General features: G+C 34.4%; 1 protein-coding gene across 1 annotated transcript in view; it reads right to left on the reverse strand.

Annotated features, from left to right (window-relative positions):
- The window catches only part of pes (peste), an 87052-nt gene extending 62509 nt beyond the window's left edge, over positions 1-24543 (reverse strand). Inside the window, exon 1 of the mRNA XM_073971287.1 lies at positions 23694-24543. The gene's annotated coding sequence lies outside the window, so the exon portion shown is untranslated. The remainder of the gene's footprint in view (positions 1-23693) is intronic.
- Positions 24544-25697: the final 1154 nt, after the last annotated feature.

Consider the following 25697-nt stretch of genomic DNA (forward strand, 5'->3'; position numbering starts at 1 on the left):
CGTCGATTGCATTTGTGTCATTGCTCTTGTTGAGTTCTTCCACGCGAGCAATATGAACATATGCGCCCCAACATCCACACACATGGACGGCTGAAATGAAGCTTCCACTGAATGTACAGGTCGATGGTTCAATGATTCCGATCACAAATTACCACAAAGTCATGGTGGTCACATTCGATAGCATGCATAAGTTGTCCTCGCATGCCACAGTTATTTGCGATAAGATGAGAAGCAGGAACAAGGTCCTCAATATCCTAGGCGGCAGCACTTGGGGAGGGAATAAAATAAACTTGTTAATCACATACAATGCGATAGGTCGGTCTGTGGTAAGCTATGTCAACGTAAGTGATACGCGCAATGGAAAAACTTGCAAGCCTGCCAGAATGCAGCCCTAAGATCAGCAACAGGGTGTCTCTTCATGTCTTCGGTGGACCATATAAATGAGGAGTCTAAGATATTGCCGATGCGTAGGCACAACAAGTTCATGTAGATGCAATATTCGCTTGGATGTTAACCCATCCAAAGCACCACTTTATGCATAGACACCCGCCGCCCAGGCGGAAGGGAAGAGGGAGGCCCAAAGATACAAAAGAGAGCTTCTAGATCAACAAGCTTATCAGGCAGGTTTGGGAGATATTCACACTGATACAGTCGCTGAGGCTTTATGTGGCCTATCGTTTGAATGCTGTCCATCCGTGGCAGCTGAAGAACAACGGCTGCCAAGGCAAAAGTGAGTTGTGTTGGTGTAGACGCCTCATTTCTTATTAGACCCGTGCCATCATGTGGCACTGGTCCGCATGGTACGCTGTAACTTTTCTACGTCCTCTTTGGACTTGGAGTTGGAGGCAGAGCGGAATCAATGAAATGAAGACATACACATACATTTAGAAGCTTCTACAAAAACAACTCTCTGGGGGCTGTTTTCACGCAGCGCATAGCAACATAGTCCCTCACTCCCAACACTTTTGCATTTCACCAAAGTTTGAGTGTGGTGGATGCGGATGTGACAAACAGAGCATAAATAAATTGGTCCTGGGGTTTTCTCCGTCCCGGCAAGGACCAAACGAATCCGAAGCAGGTATTCCGGGCTGGCTGCTCCCAACACAAGAAAAACGATACAAACATGTTTACACTTATGACTAGACATCGGATTTTTGCATGTTTTTTATTACTCATCCGATTGGACTCAAATTTTGGATCTAGGCGTTTTAAAGGTCAATTTTTCGATATTTGGGGTCATATCAAAAACATGCAAAAAATATGCAAAAAATATGCCAAAAAATATGCCAAAAAATATGCAAAATATGCAAAAAATATGCAAAATATGCAAAAAATATGCAAAATATGCAAAAAATATGCAAAATATGCAAAAAATATGCAAAATATGCAAAAAATATGCAGAATATGCAAAAAATATGCAAACAGTTTTTGGCCGAAAATCGTCATAAAAGTCGTAAAATTGTCAATTAAAGTTGGAAAAACAATCAAAAAATACATAACAGTGTTCTAAACTAAGACTGTTGACCGTATAACATCTTTTTTTCAGCAGATTATTATGTTATTGAGACCATTTACGACAGTGTGGTGTATGGTATAGAAGTATGGTATTGTAATACAATTTTTTGTATTATTAAACTATGCAAAAATATAAAATTTGATAGAATATTAAACGCTCTATGTAAAATTCAATACTTTCTTTGTAATAATTTGTAGCGTTGGGCTGGTTATTGTTCAAAGGGAACAAATCGGTGTCGGATTTTTTAAGGCGGCAACCGCATAAAGTTTTTAGTTGGGTCAGATTTTAAGACTGTCAAAGTTTGAGCACAATTGGAATATGTTAACATGTGCCACTGGGGCCTTGGCGTTATGAAAATCTCGATTTTTTGGCTATTTAGCGATTTCGGCGACCCATTTCTCTGGAATGGTTAAAGCTTTTTATCCATATTAAGCATTAAATTAAAAGCCATTCTGTTCTTAACATTTCTTGCTGAACAACAAACTACGTAAGTATTGCAGAATTCGAGATAATAAAGCCAATGTCCCGAAAAACGTGACTAGGTACGCCTTTGTGCGAAAATGGAGACTATTAAAAAAACATTTTCTTCATTTTTATCAATTTTTGGAATGAAAAAAAAATGTCTTTGACATTTTGTTCTAAATTAAATTTATTCGAGAGTCAGACATCATGTGGTTTTTTGGTTCTGGGTACAGCTGACTACTTGAAGAACGCTCTGCTATGTAGTTCGCAACTTTCAAGTTGTTTACCATACTTTGCGCCTCCTGGAAATTCGGAGTTAATGTTTAATCTCTTGAACAACAAGAATTATGCCAGATCTTTTTCTAGGATTTTCGGCAGTTGCTCTTTTGGAAGTTTGGATCGAATATTTCTAAAGAAATTTGAATCTTTGCTTTGTTCAGATTTTTGTTGCCTTTTGACTCTTTACGGCGTTTGCACCGTTGGATCAAACAATGCCAAGCCAACAAGTTCAGGACTAAGATCCACAGGTGATTTATTATTTTGTTATTTTCTTTTTCTGATACTTGTTTGTCTATGTTTGTCTATGTTTTCGTATTTCAATAGATTTTCAACGAGGTCTAGCTTTGAGAGGGATTTTTGACTGCAAGTTTGGAAGCACATCCGGACATCAACCAAACATATTCAAGCGATTTCTATAAGAATAGTCTGCGATTGACAAATCCAAGTTCGAAGTAGGCGAGAGTGTTTTAAAACTACTGCCCAGCCCACTTCCCAAGAACAAGAGCCTGTAGAAGCACCTTGCGTTTAAATCGTTCGAGACTGGACGCCCCCAGAATGATTTTTTCTATTTTATTTATTTATTTGGTATCCCACACGACAACAACTAAGTGTTATAAGTGAGAGTTTGGGTTATTGATTTTACAAAACGTATAATGAACAAGATAATGTTTATATAGATATAATATAGGATATATTGGGTAAACATTATCAATAGGTTAAAAAGAAATAGAGACAATAGATTGAGTTTAATACAAAAAATAGTGAAAAGGATATTCATATTTTTAGGTCCAAAACAAGACCTTAACCGCATTGAAGATTTACTTAATACGAAAGGCATTCGCAAACAAATATCAGATAAAGGAAATAGCAAAATGATAAATCATATGTGGTACCTTAGTCCTGAACTTATTTGTCTGGCATTGTTTGAACTGATAGTGCAAAACACCGTAAAGATCCAAAAGACGACAAAAATTTTAACAAAGCAAAGATAGAAATTTCTCCAGAAATAATCGATCCAAATTTACAAAAATCAACTGCCGAAATTCCTAGAAAAAGGTTTACCAGGCATAATTACAAGTGAGACTTAATTGTTGTTCAAGAGATTAAACTTTAACTCCGAATTTCTTGAAAAAGATTCTGCAACTTGACCACAGCACATCAATTACCAGGAGGGGTAAAGGAGGGTAAATAACATGAAAATTGTGAGCGACATAGCAAGGAGTCGAGTTCATCACCAAGTTGTCCTGTACCCAAATGGCTCCAAAACCACATTATGTCAGTCCCTTAATGCCCGTAATTTCAACGCGTAATTATCTATGAGTTCACAGATATATCCCGTGTAAGCAACATTTTATAATTTCAACGCATAGGTAACATTACTGAGTCAAAAACGGCCGTGTTACTTACACCAAGGATTGTACCTGGTTAATCGTTGCCAATGTGTTAAAACTTGTAAAACACTTCTATGTGGCAATGATTTTGCGAAATCATGAATGAAAATCACCAATATTACCACATCATTTCAAACATTACACGCCTCGGTAAATGGCATGTAGAAAATGCGCGTAGGCAAAGATAACTAATAGGTAGCTGCGTACCCGTATACCCAGACGTTGAAATTACGGGCATAAGTAAGTTCAAATATGTATGAACAAAATGTAAGCGTTTGTCATTGAAGCCATACAATGAATGTACAAATGTCCATCTTTGTAAAAACAAAATTTCATTTGAAAAAGGAAATGTTTGATGGATAGCGATGCCATTCCACGGCCGATATGTCTGATGAGTCTCTACAAAAGGCGAACCATGTCACATAATGGTGGTTGTGAGGGTTCGAATCTTCGGCTTTCCTTTTTCACTTGCAAACATCATCGGTCATTAAGCTCGACTCCAACGAGAAATGAATTAAAATTAATATTAAAATAGATCTTCCCCATAATAGGCAACATTTTCAAATAAAGTAAAATATATTCGTTTTCATTCGCTAAAATTTGATAATATAGGAAGAAAAAAGTTGTTTTTTTTTGTTAAATAGACTCCATTTTTGCCCTAAGGCCTTTTTCGGGACATTGGGTTTATTAATTCGAATTCAGTAACACTTACGTACATTGTTGTTGAGCAAGAAATGTTAAGAACAGAATAGCTTTTAATTAAATGCGTAATACGGGCAAGTAGCTTTAACCGTTTCACATATATAGGCTGTCGAAGTCGCCAAATAGCAAAAAAAATAGATTTACATAACTTCGAGGCCCCAGTACCACGTGTTAACATACTCGTATTCGAATTGTGCTCAAACTTTGGCAATCTTAAAATCGAATAATACTAAAAGGTTTAGGCGGCTCCCTGGCTAAAAAATCCGAGATCGATTTGGTCTTTGAGTTAAAACCAGCCCAATTCTACAAATTAAATTAAGATGCTACAAAAAAGAAAATATTGAATTTTACATAAAACGTTTGATATTTCATCAAATTTTATATTCTTACATAGTTTAATAATAAAAAAATGGTATTACGGTACCATATTTTTATACCCTACACCACACTGTCGTAAATGGTCTCAATAACAAATTAATCTGCTGAAAAAATCGACGTTATACGGTCAATAGTCTTAGTTTACGGTCAATAGTCTTAGTTTAGAACACTGTTATGTATTTTTTGATGGTTTTTCCAACTTTAAATGACAATTTTACGACTTTTATGACGATTTTCGGCCAAAATCTGTTTGCATATTTTGCATATTTTTTGCATATTCTGCATATTTTTTGCATATTTTGCATATTTTTTGCATATTTTGCATATTTTATGCATATATTGTGCATATGCAAAATATGCAAAATAAATACGAAATATGACCCTGCCATTGAATTTAGATTTCTTTGAAACGAATTTTGGTCTAAGCAGAATCTTTGTATCTTCAATATTAAAAAATATGCAAAATCCGATGTCTACTTATGACTGACCGAATGCCACAACTAATGATTAGCATTAAAGTCCTCTAAGACCTGCCGGGTATGACCTTCCAAAAGCGGACTAATCTTGGGTAAAAAAATATCCTTGCAAACATTACCGTTATCTGGGGGTGCTACATCGATACCAAAAGCAATGTATATTCTTCTTCTTCTTTATTTGCACATCCGGTATTCGGATATAAAGCGATCATACAATATAATAGATATTTTCTTTGTACATTTTATTTTATATACTTCATTTTATGTTATGTTAGTGGTATTAGTTCTCTATTTCTTGCAGCGTGTGTTAGATTTCTTTCATTACTGTATCCAGTCCAATCCTGGATGTTTTTAATCCAAGATAACTCTTTTCTGCCTCAAACTAGATTTCCTTGAACATTTCCCTTAATAATGGTCCGCAGAAATTTGGCATTTGGCATATATCCGTTTATGGATCATTTTAAGAAATAATTGTAGAATGTGGCACATCAAGCTAATAAGTCTGTAGTCGCAACACTTGTTTGCATTTGATTTTTTCGGTATTGCAATAAAGGTTGAGATTAGCCCATCATATGGATATTGGCCTGTATAGTGGCCCTGTTGCTTTCTTGTCTTTTAAAGACGTTAGAGCTTGTTCCACCTCAGGTCTCGTAATAGGGGTTCCAGTGACGTCAGCATTCAAGTCGATTATATTTTCTGATCGATTTTCATGTGTGAACATTTGTTCAATATATCTTTTCCATAAATTCTTTTTTTCAGTTGCTTCGAAGATCGGCTGGTTATTTTCATCTACAAGAATTGCTGGAGCTATTTTTCTGTAAATTCCTGCAGTTTCTTTCAACTTTTTATGTAGGTTAAAGTCGTCATGCATGTATTGAATGTGTTCAATTTCTCCGCATTTTTGATTAAGTAATACATTTTTTACAGCCCGTGTCGCAGCGCGGATTTCCTTATTAATTTCCCAATATTTTTCGTAATCTACGTTTTTATACTTTCTTCGTTCTTCTCGAAGTTTTATAATTTCATCTGTCATTTTTTTCTTGTACTGTTTCCTAGGGAGTTGTTTGCAATGTAAATTGCCTCTATGACGTTATTCCATACATTATCCATATCGTTCACATCAATATCTTCAAGTTTATGGTTTAGGAGGTGCTTGATTTCATTTTTTGTTGTTGGTTGTTGATTTACGGGATGTTTTCTTTTTTTGGATTACTGCCAATTTTATTCGCATATTCATCATCAGAAGGTTGTGATCTGAGAGTACGTCTGCTCCTGGTTATGTTGAGCATTTTGTCACAGAAGATCTTAACCATCTATTGATGATTATAAAATCGATTTGGTTCCGTACTATGTTTCCTCTATTATCTTGTGACGATTTACATGTGTAAAGCCTTCGGGGATATAATCGAAAAAGTGTGTTGGTAACAGTCAGATTTTCTTGACAGAGCTCTATTAGCCTATCTCCTCTATCATTTCTTTCTCCCAAGCCGTATTTTCCTGTTATACCATATACCTTCTCGCTTCCAATTTTGACATTAAAGTCACCTTGAATAATCGTTATTTCATGTGATTTCGCCATTTTTATCAGTTCGTTAATGTTATAGATGGGATTCTTCCCGGTATTTACCCAAAACTTGGGTAAATATCTGGTAAATACCTTTTCAGGGTATTAAAAAAAAACAAAATTGAAAATTTTTATTTGTCAATCGTCTAAAAAATTATTTAAAATAAAAGTTAGAACCGCTAAAAAAGTATTGTACATGTATAAAATACATTAATCTATCTGATTAATCTGTGGATAAGGTATGCGTTAAAATGTGAAGACTGTTAAATGGAAAAATAAAATTTAATCATTTTTAAGATAGGAAGACCTAAAAATGAACGAATATGGAAGCATTTTGCAACAAATCCAAGCAACTCAAAGGCAGTTCTTTGCAGATACTGCAACACGGTTTACAAATTCCCAAATATTAATAAAATGACAAAACATTTGGTCAACTACGTCAAGTGCCCAATTACGTTAAGAAATGAAGTAAGTGAAATGATTCCAAGTCAACAGAACATCCAATTGCAAAATTCGAACCACTACAGTGATGTTTCAAGCGCATAAACTTCCCTTCCACCATCAAACTCGAGCCTCAAAATATGCGATGAATACAAATAATTGCCAGAACATTATTGTATCTGGAGCTCCTTTTTCAATGGTTGAGCATCCACTTTGGCAGCAATTTTTCGAAGAATTCAATCCTTCATTTAAATTACCAAATAGAAAGACAATTTCCAGCAAGTACTTGAACAAGATATATGATGAAACTTCGAAAAACATTACTGAGCAAGTGAAGGCAGCAAGTTACATGCATCTGCAGTGTGACGGTTGGAGCAACGTGCGCAGTAAAGGTGTAATCAACTTTTTAATCTCAAAGACCGAGATGGTGTTTGTCCGAAGCTTGGCAACTGAAGACAACAAGCACACCTCAGCATATATCGCCGAAGAAATTATTAAAGTAATGAATGTATACGGTGAGCACAAGTTTATAGCTCTCACTGGCGATAATGCTGGGAATAAGCAGGGTGCATTTAAAGAGGTTCAAAAGGTATATCCACAAGTAGTACCACAAGGATGTGTAGCCCATTGCCTTAATTTGCTCAGCGAAGACTTTTTAAAATGTCCCACGCTGAAGAACTGTTTTTTATTAGTTATTGATATAATCAAAACTATTAAATACTGTAAGGTCCTTTCATGCACATTTGCTAAGATCTGTAAAGAAAAAGGATCTGGAGAACAGCTAAAACTCCCAGTTAAAACGAGATGGGGCAGTTATGCTACTTCATTAAAAAGCTTAGTGAACAGTAAAGTATCCCTTCAAGCCTTGGTTGTGCATGAAAAAATAACCCGAGTTCAACAACAAAATCATCATTACTCTCGGAAGATTTTTGGAACACGTTAGACATCAATTTACAACTCTTCTAACCTATAGCTGAATGGACAACCTTTTTCGAATCAAATCAACACAATATACATCGTGTGAATTTTGCATTTAAAGACATTCGTAATAAGCTGCAAAATACATTAACAGCAACAACGAAATTAATGATGACGAAAAAAAGAATTATTGTCGTCCTTTGATAAAAGGACGAAAAAAAAACGATTAAACCCATACATTTGGCAGCAAGTTTACTTGACCGCAATAGCGTTGGGCATGACTTAAATTCATCTGAATTTGTAATTGCGATGGAATTTATTCATGATATGGGTTTAAATTTTAATGTAAATGTAATGACGGGTCTAGCAAACTATAAAGCTATAGAGGATCTATGGTCAAAAGATTTTGTATGGAGCTGCGTACAAGAAATATATCCTACTACATGGTGGAACAGTGTTTGCGTCACAAAAGAACTTAGAATGATAGCGGTTCGTATTTTGACTGCTCCATGCACATCAGCAGCCAAAGAACGCTCATTCAGCACTCACAGTTTTATTCACTACAAAAAGAGAAACAGATTAAGTGCAGATACTGCTGCAAAAATATGTTTCATATCTCACAATTGGAATCTCTGCAATAAAGCTAAAAATCAAAGGTGTAATTCCCAGAAAAATATATGCCCTGAGGAGGAAATCTTAAATTTATCTCCAATATTGGATGAATCACCATCCACGTCCAGTGGTATTACCCACTCTACGCCTAACTTTTCCATAATTTGTATTGGGAGTGATACTAATAGTGAGAGTGATGTTATGATCTAATATTGCAAAAACACTGTGTTTAAATAATATGTTTAATTGTTCATTTTAACTTGTTCTGTATGCCGTTTAAATGTACATTAATAAAATTTACTATTAGATGGACCATGTAATATTTCAGACTGAATTTTGTCCTATATTACTTATATAATAGTTTTTACCCACAATTTGATTTCCCTCCTACCACCCATATGCGAGAAGTATTCGTAAATCCGCCACCCTCCACATATGGGAAGCATTCGCCATCCGCCACCTGCGACGCGCTCTATAGGGATTTCAGCCTCCCCCTGTATATTAAGAACGTATTTGGGGGAAATTTTGGTCAGCTAAATGAGTTGGTTCGGAAGATAAATTTTTTTATAACCAACATACCCGTGTATTTACCCACCTATGTAAAATGGTATAACACTGTCAATTTTGAGGGGATTTCATAGAAGCATCCAAAAACAGATCTTGTATTTAAAGTAAATAAAATTAGAGGGACAAGTCGGATTTACGCGCGATCTGCCCCTTTCAGTACTTTGAATGCCAATATCTCGGGAAACATGGACATCCTCTACATAAAAATATATTTTTATCTTGTGTAAAAAATTTCAAAGAAATCCCAGGGTCGCGATTAAACACCCCTTAGGCCCAAAATTTTCTTTTAAATTGGAATATTTTTCGAATAGATTTAAATTTTCACCTATGGACAGGTATAAAAGTCGGCTGCGCTAACGAAATTTTATTTTAAATTATAAGCTTATCCAATAGCCGGACTTTGGACGGTGATTTAAGACTTTCACGGCTACGCCATTTTTGTAGAACTTTGAGGGCCTATAGCTGAAAACACATCCAACGTTTGGGTAAAGTTTTGTGTAGTTTTGGCCGTTTTTACGTATTCATATTTTTTATTATTTCTTAAGTCTATAGATTCATATAATCCTTACAGACTAAAATATATTATAATACATATGTTCAGTGTTTTTATATAAATAGATTAACTGTTTAGGGAAAGTATAATTTTTCTCTTTACCGATTCTCGACTTTCAGAGACATCAATCATGTTACTAAATTTGTTAAATTCCAAGAGTAGACGGCGTAGTGGGTCATTATTTGCATAATTTGACCTATAATAAGGTACTTGTAATAGTTGATAGTTGCGTGTTAGCCTGAATGGAACGTTAAAATAAAGGTTTTGGAGAATATAATCAGCAAATAGTTTTCCTTGAATAACGTTTAAAATAAATGTAACATTTAGCATTGTTCGACGACTTTTTAGTGTAGGTAATTTTATTAAATTTAACCTGTATTTGTACGACGGTAAGGTTTGAATGTTCCAGCCATGGTCCCTAAGACAAAATAAAAGGAATTATTTTTGAACTGATTCGATAGCTTTTGTTTGGATAGAATAGACGGACTATATAATAGAACCATACTCTAACTTGGAGCGAACAAATGATATAAACAGTTGTTTTGTTACCAACGGGTCTGTGAATTCTTTACTCCATCTCTTGATAAATCCCAGGTTTTTATAAGCTTTATTTGTAATTATAGATAAGTAGAGGGGTAATGGCGGTTCCAGATCACAAAAGCGCCTTTTTTGCCTATTCGGCCCACTGTGCAGGCTGTGTGTGTGTGTGTGTGTGTGTGTGTGTGAGTGTGTGTGAGAGAGAGAGAGAGAGTGTGTGTGTGAGAGAGAGAGTGTGTGTGTGAGAGAGAGAACAAGAGAGAGAGAGATCACTAGATCGAGAGAGTATTTGGAGAGATCTTAAATGTAAACATAGCATAATATATATACAAAATATTAGGGTGTCTCAAAAATATTACCTCCAAAAATATTAGGGTTGCCACATTTACCGCTTAAATTAAAAAAAAAATTACGTTGAATCATGAAATATGGGGTCCCCAGTGTGAGAGTTAGGATAAAGACCAGCCCTAAGAAGCAATTCTTACCCGAACTGACCTATTGTGCGAGAGAGTTTTATTCAAACAAATGTATGGCATTAGAGAACATATGTGAAAACTAAAATAAGAGAGAGAGAGAGAGTAAACTAATAGACGGTTATACATTTACCCATTTACATGTATGTATCTCCAGATAGTTAGGATAAAGACCAGCTAAAAGATGAAATTTTTGTCGATTTGAACCACTGTGCGAGTCAGTTGGAGTCAAACAAATGATTTAGTGGAGGATATCTAGAGAGCCACATTTAACCTGTATATGTGTGGGAGGGAGCCAGACCTTGATTTCAGGAGAGAAACACATTTATCCTGTATATGTGTGGGAGGGAACCAGACCTTGATTTCAGGAGAGAAACACATTTATCCTGTATATGTGTGGGAGGGAGCCAGACCGAGAAGTTGAGAGAGAACCACATTTGATCGCTAATGTAAACAAAATACATTTCAATATATGTCTGTCCGTAAGCATGCCGAATCATGATCGTAATCAAAGTGGATTTTTCCGTCCGTCCGCCAGTCCCTCTGTGAGCATGTTCAATCATGTTCATAACTTAACATATGTATGCCCAATTAATTTCACAATATTGTGAAATTATTGATGGTGGTTGACAAATTTCGTATAAAAAGCAAAAAATTGAAAATAAGATTCACAGTATAAAAGTTAAAGTACAAGTGAAGACATGGCGAGCGGAGATTTAATTACTTTCTTCAATTCCTTCAACATCAAATCAATAATTCCTCTGAAGGATATGGAGGACAACAAGGATTACATCATCACCGGAGCATTCAAGAGCAAAACAAAATATGGGGAGAGAATTGTATTGAGGATAAATGACTCTATTCTTTACTTGCCAACAAGATTTCTTTCACTAGGAGACGACCATGTGAAACAATTAGCTGGTGGAGGATATGCTATCACAAAATCTACCCTGAAAGATTCCAGCGGAGCAGATGTATATAAATTAGAGTTAAAACAATTGGAAATTCCAACATTTTATTATCCACCGTATTAAACAAAAATAAAGAATTTTTATAAAATTTAAAGTTGCTGTGGGTTCTTATTTAAATTTGGGGGGATAGAGGTTTCAGTATGAAAATAGTACTTTAGTTAGAAAGATGTCTGCGCTTAATAGGGAAGACGAGCGTTTAAAAACCTTCAATGGTTGGCCATTACCGTATCCAGATACAAAGACGATGGCTGCAGTTGGATTTTATTATATTGGTATAGGAGATTTGACCAGATGTTATTTTTGTGAATTAGTTATTCATCAATGGGAAGAAGCTGACTGTCCTGTTGCAGAGCATTTACGAATGTCATACAGCTGCCCGCTAATGAGAAGACTTTATACAAACAATATTCCCATCAATCAAGATATTTTAGATGATATCCTCCCTGAAATTGGTCTAGATGTTTGCGGCACCAGAGAGTTTTAAACAATATTAGTATTATTGTTCACATTCATTGCTTGCACTTCTATGAATAAAATTTGAGAAAAATTAAAACACTCAAATCTTTGTTGTTTTATTTATAATCTTTATTTTATGTTTTGGTTTTTTACAATCCATCTTGTATTATATCACGAATATAATACCATTTCTGTTCAATGAAAACAAATATCTTAAATACATTATTAACAGCACATTTATACTTAGAATCTAAATGAATTGGACAGTTGGTGAAATAATCTTGACGAGTTCTAAGATTCATATTACTTTCTAAATTAACAATATTAGTTTGAAGATAGTTTTCCAAAAAGCATTTCTTTTCTTTCCCATTTACAAAAACGTATTGATAGTTGTTTAATGGTGAGAGAACATCCTCGATATCATTGTAGCAGATTTCTCCATCGGTCCAGTCTAATCCATTCACATGTGCTTTGGTGTAGTTGATTGTTCTGAGTGCTTCTCCATCAAGCTCCTTTGCACTATAAGGTGGTCGAAACAAAAAATGATTCGGAATAACAGAAGTTCCACACATAAATGATAGCTCCTTCATGAAAATGGTTTTATCATTTCCATGACAATATTGAAAGTCGGCAAATGCGACATCCGATCTTTGGATTAGGTACGACATCTTGGATAAGTTGTATTAGACTGTAGTGAGTAATTTTGTTGTTGGTGTATTTTATTTATAAAATCTTGCTCATTTGCAACAAAAATTTTAAGCAAAGATGTCCACAGTTGTATGTATTGAAACGTTGATCTCGTTTATAATTATATGTTGTAGCTGATCCCAAGTAACGTAAAATTTCAGCTGGAGGTTGAAGGTTCCCAAAACTATCGTAATAGTCGATGATGTTATTATTCTTATAATATGCCACCCAATGTGTGCCAGGCCCACTGTCAATATCCAAATTTACGACACCACATTCGATTCGATAAGGCTTTTTAGGTAGTTTATCTCGCATATAAACACCTCTAAAGTGAGGTATGTATTTTTTTCCAAAGGTATTTATATGTGTATCGGCAAGTGGACCTTTGGGTAGCTGTTTTATTAGTTTTTTGGCGTTTCATTTTCATCAACATAAATTCCATAGCCTTTTTTGTATGGTTTGAGATAGAGACCTTTACCCATAGCTATAGCTTCTATGGTTTTGTTGTGTCTGGTTTGCTCTTGCAACTCTTGTTTAGCTTTTTTAGCATTCAAAACTGCATTGGTTATCGCTGAACTGCCCGAAGCTAATGCACCCAACGCTCCCAACCCAGTTAGAATAGGTATGAGAGGAAGAAATCCTCCCCTTTTGGATACCCTTATTACTCTTGGTATGACCACCTTTGACTTTTTTCCTCGGAATGTCTTTTGTATTTCTTTCCTTGCTATTTTGATGGCAGCATTAATATCAGTTGGTTTAACGCTTTTAAGGGAATCTGTTGCATTCTTTATAGCATTTTTAAATATTTGTTGACCAAGTATTTGTTTGGGTTTCTTATTACCCATCCCCATTCCAAGCTTTGTCTTTGTCTTCATTATATTAGTTACAAGATATGCGTTTATTTTTTCTCCAATGCTACTATCCTTTGATTTTACTCGTTCCCAAGCTCGTTCAGTTAGTTCACGATCAGCAATATGTCGTTGTTCAATATCTTTGTTCTGTGAATAAGCAATATCGTGTTTTCTACAGGCAGCATCCAGTGGATTAACACCTTGATCTCCTCTTTGTATACGTTTTCTTAGCTTTGTACCTGGGCCACAAAATTGATAACCTGGTAGATGAAGTTCGACTGGAAGAGAGTTTATCAACTTATTTACAAGTCCTCCTCCTTTAACGGCTTTCTTTCTAATAAATCGTTTTGCGTTGTAAACAATCATTTTATACTTTTTCACACGTGCTAAACAAAATATATATGTAAATTGATTATATATATTATAAATAGTCATGTGTTCTTATACTAGTCATTAGTTGTAAACATGAGATTAGTTGAGCAACAAGCTAAAATTACAGTACGAAATGGGGACTTTATACAAAAGAAAACCCCTCGACATAGTACTTTGTTACCCAATACTATACGAGCATTAATAGTGGGTCCATCAAACTGTGGAAAGACGAATGTTATGCTTAGTTTGATTGAAAGCCCAAATGGATTAAAATTTGAAAATGTTTACATTTATTCAAAATCGCTATATCAACCGTCATATGAGTACCTAAAGAAACTGATTTCCTCTGTAAAAGGGATGGGGTTGTTTACATTCACCAATAATGATGATGTTATACAACCAGATGAAATAAAACCAAACTCAATCATGATTTTTGACGATGTAGCGTGTGATAAACAAAACAATATTAAAAACTACTTTAGTATGGGACGACATAAGAATGTTGACTCATTTTACTTATGTCAAACATACACCCGTATCCCAAAGCATTTGTTGCGTGATAATGCCAATATGATAATCATGTTTAAACAAGACGATCTGAATTTAAGACACATATACAACGATCATGTTGGATGTGACATGAGTTTTGATATCTTCAAAGACATGTGTCATGAATGCTGGAAAGAAAAGTATGGATTTCTGACGATTTCTAAAGATGATGAAATTCACTCTGGGAGATATCGGAAAGGCTTTCATACATTTATTCAACCATAATATTATTTAAAAGATGTTATATAGTATATTTACATTAGTACACCTGCAACCATGGAGGAAGCAATGTTGAAACGACTTGTAAAGTCCAAAAATGTTTTGAAAAGAAAATTTCAAAGCATTAAAATGGGCGAAGATGCTAAAACTACTGAATTGACAAACACTTTTAAACCATTAACAGAACCCATAAACAAACTACTAAAGCTTTCAACTGAGAATGCAACCAAAATGATTGCACCCAAGAAGGAGAATATGGATTCATTTAGAGAATCTTTTGTCGCAAGTACACCCTTTAAAAAATATAAACCGGAGATTAAGCTTGAACCAAGTATATTGGAGGGGAAAGAGGATAAAGGAGATTATTCACAAAATGATGATACTTACAACACCTCGAAAGATGACACATTTTATTCAGAAAATGAGGATGATGAAGACGATCCTATTAGTCTAACACTCTTGAAGAAAAATAAAAAACTAGATACAGTATATGGACCGCATAAAGATGAAAATGGTGAATGGATGTTTGGAGATAAACCACTGAAAATCAGCGATGAAAAGATTACGATTGGAAATAAAAATTGGGCATTTACACCAGGACTGTTTGAACTCTTATTTTATCAAAACCCCAAAAAATATGATCCTACAGAACTCGACATATATAAAACAATCTTGTTGGACTCAAATGCATTTAAAATAAACTATGACCCTAATGGTAGAATCAAGGGGAACAAAGGACAAAAATATAAGCGGATAATTAAAAAGTTAATGGGGGATACTCACAGTGGCAAAGGCTTAATGACACTAAGTCCAAGTAAACCCAACTATATATACTGGGACGATCCCAACGAGTTGGTAGAACGATTAAAGCTGTTGATGGCGTCACAACAAGCCGGAAACAATAATCATACTAATGAGATTGTTTCCATTATCGAAGAACTGCGAGAAGGCAACATAATCTATTAAGTAAACTTTAAAGGAAACAATCAACCTATGACTGTTGACAAGTTTGGTCATCATTATAATCCAAAAACCCACTCAATAGAAGTAAGAGAAAATGTTTCGAGAATACTGGGAATTAATATTGACGAAGATAACAACCTTGACGTGCAAAATAAAAAAATTAGGAACGTTGCACCCCCAACAGAAGGAACGGATGCGGTCAACCAAGCATACATACATTCACAAATCAAGCACATACAAGAAGTATTAAACCAAAATATCATTCAGGAGTGTACTCAACTAAGAGAAGAAATATCCCATCTCAAACAATCACATAAGGAAATTTTTAAAGTCTTATCTCAACCTCCATTCAACTCAATTGCTCTAATATATCCCCCAAAACTTGAATAATGGAAAAGCGAGGATTGGTGAACGAACTCCACTCTCAAGCACGAAGAAATTTTAAAAGACGAAGGGTTATTACAAAGGGGATCGATGATCTTTGGCAAGCTGATTTAGTTGAAATGGGCAACTATTCCAAAACAAACAGGGGATATAGATTTATGCTTACTGTTATCGACACCTTTTCGAAATTTGCCTGGTGCGAAGCACTTAAAACAAAAACAGCAACAGAAGTATATAGAGCATTTGAAAAAATTTTGAAAGATGGAAGAATTCCAAAGAATTTGCAAACCGATGATGGAAAAGAATTTTTCAACAAGGAATTTAAAAAATTAATGCAGAAACATTCAATAAACCACTACTCTACATACAGTGTCTTGAAAGCCTCAATTGTTGAACGCTTCAATAGAACTTTAAAGGGCATGATGTGGAAGGAGTTTAGCTTCAATGGAAATTATCAATGGATTGATATTTATAGAGACCTGGTTGATCAATACAACAAAACTCGTCATCGAACAATAAAAATGGCACCTATTCAAGTAAACTCATCGAATGAGCAGATGTTGTTAAAAACTGTATATAACCACATAAAAATCTTTAAGAGGCAAAATCTTCGTGCTGGTGATCATGTACGGATCAGCAAATATAAACATCAATTTGAAAAGGGGTATACACCAAATTGGACTACAGAAATATTCAAAATAAGAGGAATACGATTAACCAACCCTGCTACTTATTTACTAGAAGACTACGAAGGAAATCCCATACATGGATGTTTCTATAAAGAAGAACTTTTACCCACAAAATATCCCAACACATACTTAGTAGAAAAAATATTAAAAACAAAGGGTGATAAAGTCTTTGTTAAATGGCTGGGATTTTCAAACAAGCATAATTCCTGGATAGATAAGACAAATGTATTGTAAACTTAACACATTTAAATAATTTTAATAAAATAAATAAAACCCTTATATAAACATATGTATATTTGATGTTTTACTTATTACTAGAAAGAATCTTACAATGTCAACAACGTTTACTTTGACGGGTAAATCATCAATTTTACACTCAAACTATTCACCTCCTATTGAATTGGGAGAGGGTAGTTATGAGTGCTGTTTAATAGATTTTCAATCCTACAATTCCATTCCAAATGTGGACAATGATAACAATCTCTTCCATATCGGAGACAAAATTATAAAGATACCCATAGGATCATATGAACTACAAGACATTGCTCACTACTTGGAGACACAGTATAGAGCAATCCACATTAACAGATCTATTGAGATTAAAGCCAACAATAATACGCTACAGATAGAGATCTTATCCTCTCATGATCCCATATACTTTGATAAAGAAAAATCCATTGCAAAACTCTTTGGTTTCACCGGAAAAGTTTTGGAACCTGGCAAAAAGCACATTTCAAACCTTCCAGTTAACATTTTAAAGGTTAATGCCATACAAATACATTGCAATATTGTTACCGGCTCATTCATGAATGGGTCGCCTGCTCATATTCTGCACGAATTCGCTCTTGACGTCCCTCCAGGCTATAAATTGGCAGAGAGACCGATGAATCTCATTTATTTGCCGGTGAACGTCAAAGAAATAAGTCATCTGGAGATACTCATATTAGATCAAGAAGGCCGCTTGATAAACTTTAGAGGAGAAGAAATTACGCTACGAATTCATATAAGACCCAGACAGCCATGATTATTTACAATAAATACACCCATAAACAAACACCAAAACACATTCATCATCAAGGCGCCAAACCGTCAAGACCTCCTCTCAGCAAGGAAAATAAAGAATTTTTAAAGCTTATAAAATTAAAAGTCAAACCAAATGTCTGAAATACTCGATATTAATGAGCGCCCACTCTCTGACGAGAATATTGTGAAGAGAGACTACCATAGCTATGTTCCATATATTCAATCATTTAAAAATAACGATGAAATTCGTATAAGTATACAAAATCAAGATCTTTACATACTACCATCGGAGAGCTATCTATACATTGAAGGAAATTTGAAAAACTCAAAGGGGGGTGTTTCGCAGAATGCTAAACTAAGGAATAACTGTGTGGGTTACATGTTTGATGAAATTCGCTATGAACTAAATGGAATTGAAATTGATCGTACTCGTTATCTGGGTACCACAACAAAAGTTAAAAATTGGATTTCTCTAAGTGAATCCGAAAGCAAGGTTATGAGTAATGCAGGATGGGCTCCAGATGGTGACGTTAATACAAGCTCATTCAATTTTTGTGTTCCCTTGAATCGTCTACTGGGCTTTGCAGAGGACTTTAATAAAGTAATTTGCAACAGTAAACATGACCTGATTCTCTTGAGAAGCGCCAACGATAAAAATGCATGTTATTCAACTACTGAAAACGAAGAAATTCAACTCACCATTACAAACATTGTTTGGAAAGTACAACACATTCATTTGTCAGACTATAGAAAAATCAATTTCTTGAAAACAATCAAGGATGGAAAAACTTTACCGATAGCTTTCCGCAGCTGGGATTGCTACTTTAATCCAACTTTTGCTGGTGGAAGACAACACAGCTGGAGTGTTAAATTGTCTGCCAATCATGAAAGACCTCGATACGTTGCTTTGATATTTGAAAGAGACAACAAGCTACAACACTGTGAACTTCAAAACATTAAAGTTCACTTGAACTCTGAAACTTATCCATATGATGATTTGAATCTAAAGTTTGGAGAAAATCGTTATGCAGTACTCTATGACATGTATGCCAAGTTTCAACAATCGTATTATATGAGGGAACCACAACCACTTCTCACATATGCAAGTTTTAAAGACAACCCAATTGCTGTTATTGATATCAGTAATCAAAACGAAACTGTGAAGAATGGACCCATCGATTTAAAAATTCAATTTGAAACCAATACACCAATTCCTCAAAATACCTCAGCATATTGCTTAATTATCCATGATCGTCTGGTGGAGTATGTTCCATTGACTGGAATCGTTCGAAAAATAGTATAAGTTCTTTGCATACTTACCATTATATCATGTAAACTCAATAATAAAATAAAACACATTGTTTTGTAATTTCAATTATAAAAAGTATTGTTTTATTTTTTCAAAAAACGTTATAAATGTATGTAGTTTGTAATAGTACATAGATAATTAGTAAAAATAATGGTTTTTATGTGTAAAGTTAGTATTATTATTAATAATATATTGTTATTTAGTAAAACATTGATAAAAAAGATTAGTACAAATACCATGTGTAATTTCTAAAAAGTAACATGAAAATAATGCTGAAATTTTAATGATAATATGTTTAAATACTAGCAGTAAGGCAATTAGTAACCAATATTTATACATTAGATTTTATTCCTTAATTTATTTTTATTCCTTAATTTAATATATTTACATTTTAATCAATGTCCATTGGGACAGGTGAATCTAAATTATCCGTGTTTAAATCCTCATTTATATTGTTTAGTTTATAGTGGCCCCAAGCATATGTACTTATACCATCTTCTCTTATAAAACGTTTGTCGTCGTGATGGCTTAGAGATATTTTTGTAATTTTGTCTGTGGTTATAGTATGCTGTCTTGACCTAAATGTATACATTGTGTCATACAAAACCTTTTTATCATATAAGCATTCTCTATATGTATCTATTGTATATTTTTTTATTACGGATTTTTTCTAACAACACTGCGATGATTCTCACTTCGAATATGAGATATCATATTCTTCACTGTAACGTTACACTCTGCACATAGCTTATCGGCCCGATTAATTTTGTCTATTTTAGGTGCATTCATCTGCGATACAGTTGGTTGTTCTTGTTGTTTTTGTTGATTAGTATGTGGTGACAATTGGTGAAATTTTAATTGACTGGCATCGCCAAACAATTGTCCACAATCTTTACAATGCAATTTTACGTGTTTAAAAAATTCGCGTTTAACATTGAAAGAATTTCCACAATAATTACAAATATGGGGAGCCATTTTTATAGCAATTAGAATTTTGGAATGCGATGTTGAATAATCCGTGACTTGTTAAGTACTGATGATGTTCTCAACAATTCCCATCAATATATAATTATTTGGATGAATCAAAGTATTGATTGTATTCCAGAATCAAAATCCGCCCTCAACCATACCCCTCCACATCACACTTGACCCCCTATCCCCCCCCCACCACCTGATGGTCAACATAAACACATGCATTGCAGACTCAAACTGGGTAATACCCACAAAGGGAAAGATTTCCTACGAACAAAGAAATATTCTTGCAGCATTGAATACTGCAGATTTGTTTACATTTGTCTAAATGTAAACAAATTGCCTAAATGCTCGGTGACAAAAAATCAAATTTTTGGTCAATGTATCGATCACCAGTACGCTAACATGGAATATAACAAAGGAGAGAATTTGTACGAATCATTTCATGGTCACTTAATGTTTATTCTTGGGTTTTTGTTGCAATATGAGAAACTCTGACATTCATCTCAACTCATAGCATTATGAAATTCAAAAGACGAACAAACCTGACCATCATCAATAATTTCACAAACTTGTGAAATTAATTGGGTATACATTGAAGCTTATTTAAGATTATTTGCTTTTTATACGAAAACTGTAGTATGCTAAAACATGAATTTCACAATATTGTGAAATTAATTGGGCATACATATGTTAAGTTATGAACATGATTGAACATGCTCACAGAGGGACTGGCGGACGGACGGAAAAATCCACTTTGATTACGATCATGACTCGACATGCTTACGGATAGACATATATTGAAATGTATTTTGTTTACATTAGCGATCAAATGTGGTTCTCTCTCAACTTCTCGGTCTGGCTTCCTCCCACACATATACAGGTTAAATGTGTTTCTCTCCTGAAATCAAGGTCTGGCTCCCTCCCACACATATACAGGATAAATGTGTTTCTCTCCTGAAATCAAGGTCTGGCTCCCTCCCACACATATACAGGTTAAATGTGGCTCTCTCCCGAAATCAAGATCTGGCTCCCTCCCACACATATACAGGTTAAATGTGGTCCTCTAGATATACTCCACTCAATCAGTTGTTTAATTCCAACTGACTCGCACAGTGGTTCAAATCGACAAAAATTGCATCTTTTGGCTGGTCTTTATCCTAACTATCTGGAGATACATGCATGTAAATGGGTAAACGTATAACCGTCTATTAGTTTACTCTCTCTCTCTTATTTTAGTTTTCTCATATGTTCTCTAATGCCATACATTTGTTTGAATAAAACTCTCTCGCACAATAGGGCTGTTCGGGTAAGAATTGCTTCTTAGGGCTGGTCTTTATGCTAACTCTCACATTGGGGACCCCATATTTCATGATTCAACGTAATTTTTTTTAATTTAAGCGGTAAATGTGGCAACCCTAATATTTTTGGAGGTAATATTTTTGAGACACCCTAATATTTTGTATATATTTAAGCTATGTTTACATTTAAGATCTCTCCAAATACTCTCTCGATCTAGTGATCTCTCTCTCTCTTGTACTCTCTCTCACACACACACACACTCTCTCTCTCACACACACACACACTCTCTCTCTCTCACACACACACTCTCTCTCTCTCTCTCACACACACTCACACACACACACACACACACACACACACAGCCTGCACAGTGGGCCGAATAGGCAAAAAAGGCGCTTTTGTGATCTGGAACCGCCATTACCCCTCTACTTAGATATGTGTTGTTTGAAATTGAGACGATTATCTAAAAGGATTCCCAAATCATTAATAGAGTCAACATGTTCAACATTCTGCTCATTTAAATAATGAGTGTAAATTTTCATTAGTCTATAGAATGACATGTGTTTGTATTTAAGGACATTTAGCTCTAACAAATTTGTATTGCACCAACGGCAAAAACGGTCTAAATCAGATTGAAGAAGATATTGACTCGATGCATCACTAAAAGAACTGAATATTTTGACATCGTCGGCAAACATAAGAACATTAGAGTTTTGTATAACATTTGGCAGGCCATTTATAAACAATGTAAATAATACCGGTCCAAGATGGCTCCCTTGTGGAACCCCAGATGTGACATTTATTTTATTCGAGATTGCAGCACCAAATTTAACCATTTGCTCTCTATCACATAGATAAGATTTAATCCATTTCAATAATGAATTTGAAAACCCAATAGATTTTAATTTGATTAACAGTATTTCGTGATTTACTTTGTCAAAAGCCTTACTAAAATCAGTGTAAATCATAGACTAACAAAAGAATAGACTGAGAAATCCTCTCACCTAAATTCTCTCACACAATGAGAATTGAGTCAGATTACAGGATACTCAATTTTTAAAATGGCAATAAGTCCCTATTTACATTAGGCGAGTTTACTTGCGGCAATTGTCAGTTTGTAGATGAGAGAGGGTGCTGAGAGGCAAAGGGTTACCATATGCCTCACCTCTCTCTCCTACAAAATGACAATTGCCGCAAGTAAACTCGCCCAATGTAAATTGGGACTTACTATGCATTTTTAAACTATTTATGATGGTAAAAGACAATATGTGCGTAATATTGGCCGGATCTACATCCTCAAATAAAAAAAATCAACAAAATCTTGCAATTTACCCAAACATAAAATGCAATTGAGTGAACACACAGCATATTGGTTGTAAGAGCGACACCTACAACAAACAAGCACACTACAATTTTCTCTGTCTATACGATTCATTAGTCTATGGTGTAAATACAATCTGTTTGGCAACTATTTCTGAAGGCTTCATTTACAATTGAAGTAAGTTCAAGCAAATTTGTTATGGTAGACCGACTTTTCCGGAAACCATATTGACGATTTGACAGAATAGAAGAAACTTGAAAAGACAGTAGTTTAGTAACCATCTTCTCAAACAATTTTGGGAGATCCATGCCGGCAAAGAGATCCACGCTGGACTTTGGTGTCGGCGTCGCCCTGTTGTTGTTGTTTTTTCCTCGACGCCCAACACAAAACTTTACTCAAACGTTGGATGTGTTTTTAGCTTATATCTCTGGAAGGCCATACTTTCCATAGGAAGAAATGAATATAGTTGTATTTGGGACAACGATGTTATAAAAATTTCTGAAGAATCGGGAGGTCGCTCGTAAGCCCGTCTTATGCCAAATTAGATACCAATAAGAGGTATTTAATTATATAAAGAAATGCATGTAGATTTTTCCCCAACACTGTAGGCGCATACATACGGACATCATACTGTGTACATAGTACGTATTAAAATAAAACATATGTTAACTATATAAAATTATTTTCTTTTTACACACTTTTCCCATTTAAAAATATAGTTCTCAAAGCTATGAATGGACAAATTATTACTCATACCTTTTTAATAAATAAATTAAAAATGTGTTGTTTTTTTGCCTCTTGTCTTCATAAATTTTTATGCCAAATAAAAAATTAATCCAAATTTCAATATTACTCTTGATGTTGTTGTTGCAGTTGATTTTTGTTATGTTGTGTTCGATGCCGACTTGACTTTGTAAAAGTGGTTTTGAGTGTCAAACTGCTGAACTTCTTAACAGTTGTTGGTTATTTTGTCTCACATAACAACAAAATAAAATGCAAAAAATATAGAAAACTCAAAAAAAGTTGGACTTTTGTTTATTTTTATTATTATTAAATTTTACACACAATTGAACTTTGTTTGGATTTTCTTTCTTCTTTGTTCGATAATGATAAATACTGCGGCGAGTATGAGTGCGTGCGTATTGTTGTATTTTTTTAATATTATTTTCCACTTTTAATATTTTTTAATTTTAAATTCATTTTTGTTTTTATTTGATTGGGTTTTTTATATCGGCCCACATTTTTTGGGGTTGGGGCACATTTGTTTTTTTATGCCTGTGTGTTGTTGTTGCTGTTATTATTCACTATGTTTTAACCTCTTTAGCAATACTCTTCTCACACATGTCGTCTGTCTCATTAAATTTTCTTTGATTTTTATTTATCAAATTGCAATTTGTTTTCCGTTTTTCCATTCCTTCTTATTTTGTTTATTTATTTTCCGCCTTAATTCAAGTACTTTGAATTTTGTTATAATTTAATTTTCTCCAATTACTATTTATATTGTTAATCACTTCATGCGACCGTGTTATTTTTCTATACGATCTCACAAATTCCACCCGTCGTATGTTACTATTTCTTGAAATATTTTCAAGAAAAAATCTTTACTTCACCGATCTGTTTTTTGCCAGTAACATTTACTGAGTGAAATAGATGTTCTCTCTCTCTCATTTGCACAGTCTCTGTTAGTAGCTCTTTGCTGCAAACAGTTAACAGTGAGATCATTCCCCTCATTTATTATGTTAAAACAATATTGCCAATTTGGCGATTTTTTTTCATAAAAAACAAAGTTTAATGAAAGAAGATAAACGTTTTTACATAGATTTTAATTTTAATGCTTTACAATTTGTTCTTGTCAACTTGAGTTGGCTCTATTATTTTTCACACCTTCTTACAGGCTCAATCATATCTCTGCCCTGCCCATACAACGTCGAATCCCAAATTGGACAGATGATTGATTGAATTTCAATTATGGTATACTATATAATTATAAAAATTCAAAATGCGCCGTAACACACATTGTTGAAGTGTTTTAAAAATATTTAATTCGTTGTAAGTACTATTAGTTTCTGAACAAAGCATTAAAACGCGAATATTTATCATCAAAAATGGTTTTACTATTTTTTAAAATGTTGGAGATTTATACACTCAAACCAATTGTCGAGGAATTTTTTTGAGACACCTCCAAAATATTATTTTTGAACACTTTAACAGCATTTTCTGGTGACGAAAACCGTCGACCAAGTATTTTTTTCTCGATGTGCGGGAATAAAACTAAAGCGGGTTACACACGATCAGTTTTGACTGTCGATTTTTGGGAAATATCGATTAATGTGAAACTGTCCAGAAACCACAAAATATTTTGCGGTTGCCTAATGACTGACAAAAAACACACTGGCAAGCAACCGATTATTTTAGCAAAACTGACAGTCAAAACTAATCGTCATTTCAATGCTTGGTACAACTCTGATAAGATTACTATCAAATATTGCGACTTGTGCCATATTGACAAGTCCCACTCCCAGTCCAGCTCAATACTTAAAGATATCCAAATTTTTAATTGCCACCCTATCTACTAATTGGTTTCTATAAGTTTTCATGGCCATACGCGGATAGTTTTTTACACACGTAGTACTCACAATTACCTTCTACCACACATATATATATATATATATATATATATATATATATATATATATATATATATTGTTGCGGGATTATAGCACGCGGGATTATCCTCACTTCTTGAGGATTTATTTGCTT

Source organism: Musca autumnalis, unplaced genomic scaffold (assembly GCF_047663935.1).
Source record: "Musca autumnalis isolate F117 unplaced genomic scaffold, ASM4766393v1 scaffold_2, whole genome shotgun sequence".
Lineage (NCBI taxonomy): Eukaryota > Metazoa > Arthropoda > Insecta > Diptera > Muscidae > Musca > Musca autumnalis.